The sequence below is a fragment of the Salmo salar genome, chromosome ssa19 (assembly GCF_905237065.1).
Source record: "Salmo salar chromosome ssa19, Ssal_v3.1, whole genome shotgun sequence".
Lineage (NCBI taxonomy): Eukaryota > Metazoa > Chordata > Actinopteri > Salmoniformes > Salmonidae > Salmo > Salmo salar.
The window spans coordinates 16,279,270-16,290,356 of NC_059460.1; the positions used below are offsets into that span (position 1 = coordinate 16,279,270).

The 11,087-nt window shown below is 41.4% G+C and overlaps 1 non-coding gene across 1 annotated transcript; it reads right to left on the reverse strand.

The window, feature by feature from the left end:
• Positions 1–2,946: 2,946 nt before the first annotated feature.
• On the reverse strand, positions 2,947–2,999 carry LOC123729060 (U7 small nuclear RNA). Its single transcript, XR_006760843.1, has one exon. It is a non-coding gene; the product is annotated as a U7 small nuclear RNA (small nuclear RNA).
• Positions 3,000–11,087: the final 8,088 nt, after the last annotated feature.

Consider the following 11,087-nt stretch of genomic DNA (forward strand, 5'->3'; position numbering starts at 1 on the left):
ACAAGGCACACCTGTTAATTGATATGCATTCCAGGTGACTACCTTATGAAGCTGGTTGAGAGAATGCCAAGATTGTGCAAAGCTGTCATCAAGGCAACGGGTGGCTACATACTTTGAAGAATCTAAAATATATTTTGATTTGTTTAACAATTTTTTGGTTACTAAATGATTCCATGTGTTATTTCATAGCGTTGATGTCTTCACTATTATTCTACAATGTAGACAATAGTAAAAATAATGAAAAACCCTGGAATGAGTAGGTGTGTCCAAACGTTTGACTGGTACTGTATATCTAAAAGGTACCAAACAACAGTTATCCTATGTCATTTACCGTTGACAGAGGTCAGTGTTGATTTTGGTTGAAGAGATCAGAGATATATTTCCCCATGCAGGGCCTCACTTTATCAAATTTACTATATATATATCAATGTCTTCGGTGGTAAATGCCAACTAAAGAAATGGCATTAAACATCGAAGAGAGGACATCGATCAGAAGCACATCAGGCCCAGGCAATGGATGTTCCTCTCAGACAGATGTAACCGTTGTGCTATTCAATCTAAAACACAAGGACACAACTATGACGTCTCCTGTCTTACAGATGGATCTTGTTTAAGGCTACGGGCTGAAATGTGTTGGTTTTAACAATAAAGTAGTTGCTTTCCTCATTACGAATGGATCTTCACTGAAAGACGACACTTCACTACTTCTTTCACTACTTCTTTACTGTCTACAACACACTTTTACCAAGTAAATCTCCACTTTTAACCCTCCAGCTCCTGTGAAACCCTCTTTAGATTGTTACAATAAAGATAATTCTAATTCCAACCACAAAGTAAAAGTGTGGACAACATTACAGTAGAGTAGTACAGTTGGTAGCTCCTCGCTCCCATCTGTCTAGCCAGCCTGACACCCTACTGCAAACTCATAACGGGTGTCGCGCCACACTGAAAATGTTCATTTTTTTTCTTAATCACATGACTTGACCTCAGTAGCCAATGATCTGTATCTGGTGCTTGCCGCCTGTGATGTAGGTAGGTACTACAGCTTGCACACAGCGCTCCAGGCGCCCATTTTAATTAAGATATTTTCCAAAGTGTAACCTGCCGACTACATTATGAAAACGGTGCAAAAATAATAGAAAAATAAAACACTCAGGATACTTTTTTTAAAGGATTATTTGGGAAATAAAAGCTTGCTTGCTGAAAGTCTCCAAGCGTTTGTCAACATTAGAATTTGATTGTGACCCCGGGTTGCGTTTTCTATTATGGTACGTTGGGAAATAATATTACAGTACAATGCATGACACCAGTTGAAATGACAGCTTTACCAAAAAGGGCATTTAAGGGACATTGGTATTAAACTTCAAAAGGAGTTCATTCTCTTTTTTATTCAATTATAGTGTAAAGGCTATAGCACCATTGTTGTTACTTTATTTCAAAAGGCTAAAAACTGCTAACAATAACATGCCTTAAATAGCTGTTTCCATCAATATCTTCATCATCCTCACATTTCATTGGCATAATTATGCCATAATAATGGTACTAAATAAATGGCCCCTAACAAATGATGTGGGTATTCTGTTTTGTAGGTTAATTCACAACTACATAATGACTGCTTTTTATTGGTATATTGAAATGAATATTTTGAGTGCAGCATTGAATGATTTATATTTCTTCCGATTGTACATACAGTTGACCTAGCTATGTGACATGTGTCACAGACTAAATGTGTTCAGTTGAGACCAGGTCCATTATTGGAGCTCTCGGTCGGGGTGTCATAAGTCTGTATGTGTGTGTTTATTTGTGCGTGTGTGTGTGTGTGTGTGTGTCACCAGGGCTCTGGCCTTGCTAAGCCCCACAGCAGGAGCAATATCAGCAGCACCAAAGGGCCCACGTGACACAGCTTTACTCATCTCCACTAAACCCAGGAGCACTGAAACTGGCTAGAACAGCATTCGCACACACCAGACAAACACCCACTCTATTACAGTTCATAACACAGACAGACACGGACGGACGGACGGAGACAGACAGACGAATGTGAATAGTAAGAAACATACCTGAGCAAGGAGATTGGCAAGGCAGCATTGAGAGAAAAACAAAAAGAGAGTAGAGGACATTAGTTAAAATATGAACAACACCTTGTACAGATGTGACGCCTTCAACAGTATGCAGCTTTCTATGTATAGACACCAAGACGGGGCATCGGAGAGCAGAAGCAGCAATGTTGATTGATTGAGCAACCAGGAGATTTCAATCAAGATTCCAGGCGGTCTATTAACGTCGCTATAGGTTATCATCACCCTGTTCGTACGCATCCTAATGCATATTTAGTGTTATCACCATATCCCAGTTTGATAACGGTTTGAACAGTGAAATCCCATTTACATTTCAAGTCTAATGCAAACAATAAAGCTGTCTGTTTTATAGTAAAGCGAGGCTTATCTCTGAATGTTTGCGAACCATATCTAGATTACACTGGGAAAGATGTAAAGAATGAAAGCAAGGAAAACGTTTAGGGGATATCATCTGACGGTAATGGACCAGCTTAACTCACACCAAATGACAACAAGTCAATGAACGACGGAAGGATGCGCGCGTAATCTCTCTGAGATAGAAAAACCTAAATGAAGTATATCAAATAAACATAAATCACATGAAAAAAAGCTATAGTATAATATGGTATAAATACTATAGTATTCACTGTAGTGTTTCTGAAGACTGTAGTATTTATTGTAGTATACTTTAGTATAATGGTATAATGTAGAATTTACAGTTAACTTTATAGAAATACTATATTAAAAGAAAAATCTAGTATATACTATAGTAATTAATGTACTTTTTTTGCAGATTGTAGTATACTGAAGTATTTACTGTAGTGTTTTTGAGGACATTACTATAGTATTTACTATAGTGTTTTAGTTTTATTATCTTTGACATATAAGTGCAGGCTTTCTCCTTTGTGAAACCTACTGGAGAAATACTAAAAGAGCACATTTTCTGTAACCTGTAGGTAAGTAGGACATGGAACGGATAGTTCAGACCTTCTGGTCTTTTCTAAAACCTGTAGGGAACACAATATATAGTCTATACTTGGCATGTTGTTTTCTCACTTATGGATTCCCCAAATTGTGATATGGGGGAAAGGAATTGGCAGGGCATATGCAAATGAAATACTGTAGTATTTACTATAGTTAGAAAAAGTGTAGTGTTTTTGCGGACATTACTGTGGTATTTACTACAGTGTTTTTTTTGTTGCAGATAAAACTATAGTAAGTACCATACATGATCGAGGGATACTACAGTGTGTAGTACAGTATTCTACAGTATACTACAGTTTTCTATAGTAAGTACTGTAGTATTCCATAATAATTTGAAGTATTTTGTGGGCAAGGTCAGTGTTTTTCCTATATTGATTTAGCAGTGTCTAAGTTTGCTAGCATATATACATATACATATACATATACACACACACACACACACACACACACACACACACACACACACACACACACACACACACACACACACACACACACACACACACACACACACACACACACACACATATATTGTGCAACCTTTCTGTTACTAGTCCAACACTCTAACCACTAGGCTTCCTGCCGCCCCATGGGTACATATATGTATCAATATATGTACCCAAATATATATATATATGTATCATATAAATATATGTATCATATAAATGTATCATATAAATATATATATGTATATATACTAGCAAACTTAGCCACTGTTAAATCAATATAGGGAAAACACTGACCTTGCCCACATGGAAAAATAATTCAAATATATATATATATATATATACTGCTCAAAAAAATAAAGGGAACACTTAAACAACACAATGTAACTCCAAGTCAATCACACTTCTGTGAAATCAAACTGTCCACTTAGGAAGCAACACTGATTGACAATAAATTTCACATGCTGTTGTGCAAATGAAATAGACAACAAGTGGAAATTATAGGCAATTAGCAAGACACCCCCAATAAAGGAGTGGTTCTGCAGGTGGTAACCACAGACCACTTCTCAGTTCCTATGCTTCCTGGCTGATGTTTTGGTCACTTTTGAATGCTGGCGGTGCTTTCACTCTAGTGGTAGCATGAGACGGAGTCTACAACCCACACAAGTGGCTCAGGTAGTGCAGCTCATCCAGGATGGCACATCAATGCGAGCTGTGGCAAGAAGGTTTGCTGTGTCTGTCAGCGTAGTGTCCAGAGCATGGAGGCGCTACCAGGACAGGCCAGTACATCAGGAGACGTGGAGGAGGCCGTAGGAGGGCAACAACCCAGCAGCAGGACCGCTACCTCCGCCTTTGTGCAAGGAGGAGCAGGAGGAGCACTGCCAGAGCCCTGCAAAATGACCTCCAGCAGGCCACAAATGTGCATGTGTCTGCTCAAACGGTCAGAAACAGACTCCATGAGGGTGGTATGAGGGCCCGACATCCACAGGTGGGGGTTGTGCTTACAGCCCAGCACCGTGCAGGACGTTGGGCATTTGCCAGAGAACACCAAGATTGGCAAATTCGCCACTGGCGCCCTGTGCTCTTCACAGATGAAAGCAGGTTCACACTGAGCACATGTGAAAGACGTGACAGTCTGGAGACGCCGTGGAGAACATTCTGCTGCCTGCAACATCCTCCAGCATGACCGGTTTGGCGGTGGGTCAGTCATGGTGTGGGGTGGCATTTCTTTGGGGGGCCGCACAGCCCTCCATGTGCTCGCCAGAGGTAGCCTGACTGCCATTAGGTACCGAGATGAGATCCTCAGACCCCTTGTGAGACCATATGCTGGCCCTGGGTTCCTCCTAATGCAAGACAATGCTAGACCTCATGTGGCTGGAGTGTGTCAGCAGTTCCTGCAAGAGGAAGACATTGATGTTATGGACTGGCCCGCCCATTCCCCAGACCTGAATCCAATTGAGCACATCTGGGACATCATGTCTCGCTCCATCCACCAACGCCACGTTGCACCACAGACTGTCCAGGAGTTGGCGGATGCTTTAGTCCAGGTCTGGGAGGAGATCCCTCAGGAGACCATCCGCCACCTCATCAGGAGCATGCCCAGGTGTTGTAGGGAGGTCATACAGGCACGTGGAGGCCACACACACTACTGAGCCTCATTTTGACTTGTTTTAAGCACATTACATCAAAGTTGGATCAGCGTGTAGTGTGGTTTTCCACTTTAATTTTGAGTGTGACTCCAAATCCAGACCTCCATGGGTTGATAAATTGGATTTCCATAGATTATTTTTGTGTGATTTTGTTGTCAGCACATTCAACTATGTAAAGATAAAAGTATTTAATAAGATTATTTCATTCATTCAGATCTAGGATGTGTTATTTTAGTGTTCCCTTTATTTTTTTGAGCAGAGTGCGCAAAGCTGTCATCAAGGCAAAGGGTGGCTACTTTGAAGAATCTCACATATAAAATATATTTTGATGTGTTTAACACTTTTTTGGTTACTACATGATTCCATATGTATTATTTCTTAGTTTTGATGTCTTCACTATTATTGTACAATGTTGAAAATAGTAAAAAATTAAGAAAAACCCTTGAATGGGTAGGTGTGTCCAAACTTTTGACTGGTACTGTATATGTATTAGCTTTTCCCACAGGGATCCTGTCATTGTGCTAACGGTAGTTAGCAGTGGCTCATGAAACTACCTTCAACTTCTTTCAAACTGCATGCAGAGACAAAAAAAAGATATCCATGAGTTCATTGTTGACAGTGATAATGCAAAACTAGTCTTTCTATTTGATTGAGTGCTTTGCAATTTGCTCATTAATTGAAATATATAGTGACCTCATCTGACTCCCAAGAAGCATTGCATTCATCAACCATAGTAAATCAGGCCTTTTTCCACGTCACAGACTCTTATGGCGTGTACTCAAAGGATCAATAGAAGCAGGTAGCAACCCATTTAAAAACCTGTTAAATGATGAGTTACTGCTCAGCCAAGCATCCAAAACTTTTAAGTGCTCCAATGAGCAGCATCATCTACACAAGTGCTTCACCCCTACACACCCATAAATATTTCATGAACATTAGCACAATTACTTACAGTGTCTTATCAGACTGCTGAAAGGTGGAACTAACGATGTATCTATGTTGTGAATAGCAAACAGAGGAATGGAATATGTTTCAAAGATGTAAGATATGCGAGATGGAGAGTGATGGAGAGAGAGAGAGAAAGTGATGGAGAGAGAGAGAGATGGAGAGAGTGATGAAAGAGATAGAAAGATTGATGGAGAGAGAGAGATGGAGAGAGAGTGATGGAGAGTGAGAAATATGTTTTTTTATGAAATAGAAAGAAAGAAAGAGAAAGATGGAGCAAGATAGAAAGAGAGAAAGAAATAGAGACCGAAACAGAAGAGTGTGTAAGTGTGTATGCTTGGCCCGGCCCCGTAGCTCCCACTGTGTGAGCTGTGTGATCTGAACAGCCGTGTTGGCAGGCCCTGTCACAGAGATCATCCTGGTTCACTGGGATGTGGATTACATGTGCATTAACATGTGGCGCTGGCTCGATGCGGGTCAAAACTTCTCAGTTGCCAACTAAGCCATGCCACTGCTGCCTACCAAGTAGCAGCTACACAGACAGATTTGAGCCACAATGATAAAGTTAACAGCTATAGACTGGGAGTTCTACAGTACAACAGGTCTGGGTTTAATGTAGAGTTACAAAACTTTGCAACGCTACATTAAAATTGTAAAAATGCAAAAATGATCACAAAAGGATTCTGGATTTCCTGCTAATTTTTTCCAGATACTGTGAATCCTCCAACCCGGGATTTCTGGAAGTCCTGGGTATTTTTCCAAAAACAATGCAACCACCTTTTGTGAAAGATCAATATCTATGCACGTGGTCGATTTTTTTCACCACATTTGTAACTGACAAAAACAATAGCTTATCAGTATAGGATTGCTGTCATAACTTACAATGTGAAGTCAAAATTAGAAAGAGAAGACACTTTTCTGGTGGGGATGCAGGCTATAATTACATATGGCAGAATGTATACACAAAACAAAGAAAACCACAGAGTACAAAAGTCTACTGGGTACACGGCAACATTCATCTCAATTGAGATAATTGATGTTTTTCCCAGCTACAAGCAGGCTTGGGGGAAAGAGGCTTTGTGATTTTTCTCTCTCTCTCTCACCACCTGCCACATGTTGCTCAGCCAGAGGAAGAAAGAGAAACAGAGAGAGAGGAGAGAGAAAGAGAAAAAGAGAGAGAGAGATATGACTAAAGAGACAATGCCATACATACAGATGAGGGAGAGGGAAAGAGAGAGATGACTAAAGAGAGAGAAAGGAGTGTGTCGACACAGAGAGAGAGAGAGAGAGAAAAACAGATGCCGAGTGTGATATCGAACGTGTGGTGGGTGTGACAGCCCCAAAGTTGTGTATGCATCCATCCATCAGAGTGAGTCTGACACTAACACGCGTGTTGGCCAATTAAAGAAAAAGCCAGTGGAAAAGCATAAATCATCTACTGGCATATGAAACATTTTTCTACTTCATTATGTTCTGATAAATATTGATGTGGATTTACAATGCTGTCTATGAAAAGGTCAGGGTCAGGTAAATATAACATTACAAAACTTCTGCTAGATTTGATAGGGTTGCAGGGAATGGATGCATTCACCTATTTCCAGAGGGTGTCTGTCTTTCTGTCTGTAATATGTTCAATATTTCCGATGTCCTCTGTCTGTAAATTATGTTTCCGTACGAATAAGTTACTTGTGGAGGTTATAGAATAAACAGTGGCAGAATGCAGAGAAGCAGGGACAGACTTGCTAAAGATGGACCAGCCCATCTGGTATTGGGCAGAACTACCCTATGGCCAGTCTGTCTCCGACTGTAGGCTACGACAAATTCAGTAATTTTTCAATTGTAACTATAAGTCTGTCACACAAGTGTCTCACAGTCAATGTTCAGTTCATCATTCTATATTTTTGTAGTTGTTGTTTGTGAGACAATAGAGCAACAATCCTGATATAATGTGCTATCCATCCATACTAAATTAATTCAGTTGACCGATTGGTATGTGTTGAGTCAGCCTACTCTGCGGAACCTCCATTATCCTCTTGCCATCTGCCCCATACAGAGTCCAGTGCCACTGCCCCCACTTACTCAAACTGGCTGAAGGTGCGACTGTGGGGCCATTCGGAGACAAGGAAGAGCATTCACTTCCTGCCAGACTCCTCCCAGCCCTACACAGGGCTCCAGTTGTACTGCTATAGATACATCCTCAGGAGGGAAAAAACTGAAAAACAAACCAACCCTAAAAAGAAAAGTCGCAACAAATACTTTGCTTGTTGGAGAATGTGTAATTGGCTACACATTTGTTTGTCATTAGCTGAACTTTCCACTTTATATAAACCCAACAGACTAATTAGAAATTGATAGTTCGATGTAAATGTGTCATTATTTCAGAAGCAGAAGCAGAGTCGCGTGCCTTTTCAGTGGTATGCTAATTAAATCTGTTTCCTCTGCACAGCAAATGAACCTTGATGAGCAATGTGATCTCATTAAATGACAGACCTATGAAAGGATGGATGGAGCCAGTTAAAGTTAGAGCCACGTAACCTCGCTCTGTTTTTACTGACAGACACACCTGAGCACACAGGCTTCGTAACAGCTGGGAACTGACAGGCACGTCAACCTGCATGCCTCTCTACCTTCTCCTACTTCTTTATTCGGCGTTTCAGCCGTTACCGTCATGATTCAGTATCGGTTTAGAGCGCCCACCAACACTGACATGAAACTTGTGTTCTGAGAGTGAGTCAGAAATAAACACACATTCATTTGTGCTTAAAGACAATAGATGGAGGGGGAGAGGATGGTACATGCCTTGAGAACAGGCATAAGGGCTCTCTGTTTTACCATCATTATGTTGTTAATGGTGATATTTTCTATTTTCTGTGATCCATGATTCGAATCCTCCACCTCTTTAACCCTTTTAGAAAAAACTGTGACTGCCAGGATAATTGAGTTGAAGACTGATGTCAAAATTCACCCAAAGAAAGCCTGCCCCTGCCACCCCTCTTTCTCTCACCCTCCCTCCCTCTCCTACTCCTTCAGCGCCTGAGCTAATAAGCTTCTAGTACATCTCTCTGAGTCACTACCAAGTGTGCTAACGCAGCCAAGGGAGGGTTCCTCTGCCCAAGTGTGTGTCAGTGTTCATTTTGTCAACGAAACACCCATTTTTCTGTGGCAATTGACGAAACGATTATTGATTAAATAGACCCAGTTTCGGTTGACTAAATTATCTCTGTGCCAAAAATCTGACTAGTAAGTGGTCTGGACAAGAGTTTTTGGAGTAATTGAGAGCTTTGCAGTGTTATTTGTTTGGTCCAATCAAAAGCATGCATGACATTAGAAGAATTGTAAGGCTTTCTCATTGCAATGTTGCAATGCGGTGGAAAATAAATTCCAATGCCAGGTTATTCACGAGTCACTTCTCTGCCGGCAATTCTCCAATCTAGCGGCAACAAATCATTGATGCAAATAAGGTACACACCATGGCTACTCTCCCGGTGGTACAAGCTTCCAGTAGAAAAAGGGGCGACGTTTGGAGCCACTTTCCTTATCATGTCGATTAAAACAAGACCGAATGCAACGTTTCCATGGGAGAAGACAGCGTTTGCACCCACAAGTTGATGGGGAAACATACTAGCAACCTCAAGAGACATCTGAAAGCACATCATTCCAATATACACTCAGGTAATAACAGATTGATAATGCTAGCTTGTTAACTTGCTGCAACCTATCAGAACACTATTTATGACAGAACTTTGTTTAGGCCTACAATATAGCTACAATATGTCAAGAGGCAGGGTTCCAGACTGCAACCATTTTGACTTGGCTGTACGAGTTACATTTTTATTTGGTAGAGTCAGTGTGTGATGAACATTCATTAAGCCTACATGGTCACCTCAGGGTCCAGCTTATGCTCCCTCAGCCCTATGTTCCTTCAACCTATATTCCCCCAGCCCTATGTTCCCTCAGCCCTATGTACCTTCAACCTATATTCCCCCAGCCCTATGTTCCCTCAGCCCTATGTACCTTCAACCTATATTCCCCCAGCCCTATGTTCCCTCAGCCCTATGTACCTTCAACCTATATTCCCCCAGCCCTATGTTCTCTCAGCCCTATGTTCCCTCAGCCCTATGTTCCTTCAACCTATATTCCCCCAGCCCTATGTTCTCTCAGCCTATGTTCCCTCAGCCCTATGTTCCTTCAACCTATATTCCCCCAGCCCTATGTTCTCTCAGCCCTATGTTCCCTCAGTGCTATGTTCCCAGGGCCCGGTGTTCCCACAACCTACGTTCCCTTGGCCCTATGTTCTCTCAGCCCTATGTTCACTCGGCCCTATGTTCCCAGGGCCCGATGTTCCCACAACCTATATTCTCTCAGCCCTATGTTCCATATGTTCCCTCAACCCTTATGTTCCCTATCGTCCCTCAGCCCTATGTTCCCAGGGGCATATGTTCCCTCAGCCCTATGTTCCCTATGTTCCCAGGGGCATATGTTCCCTCAGCCCTATATTCCCAGGGCCATATGTTCCCTCGACCTACAGCAGTGCTGCCTCTGTCTTATATGCAGACTACGCTACCTACATATACGCAGGCTATGCATATATATTTTGGGGGGAGTTTGAAAAGTAGAATACACAAGGCGCAATTTCGAAATGTGGTAGCGCATCAGCAGTTTTCTACTTGTTATGTCAGTCAATGACAGTCACTCAATTAGCCCATTTCAGCTAACATTTTTCAGATTGCTAGGCAAATTAGTCTAGCCAGCTATCTAAACCTTGCAGTAATCATCCCCAAATTACCGACCGGCCTTTTTTGTCACTCTCAGTCAGACATCATATGAACATGGCATAAATCATGGAAAAATGTGTAGAACTGCAGGAAATCTGCTTTAGACAGTAAACGTTTCTTTCCACTCATGGTAAAATGTGTAGAAATGCACAAAAACAAATTATAAACTGCACATTTTTCTCCACCCCATGGCACAATGTGAAGAATTCAGGAAATGAAAGTGGAACTGGC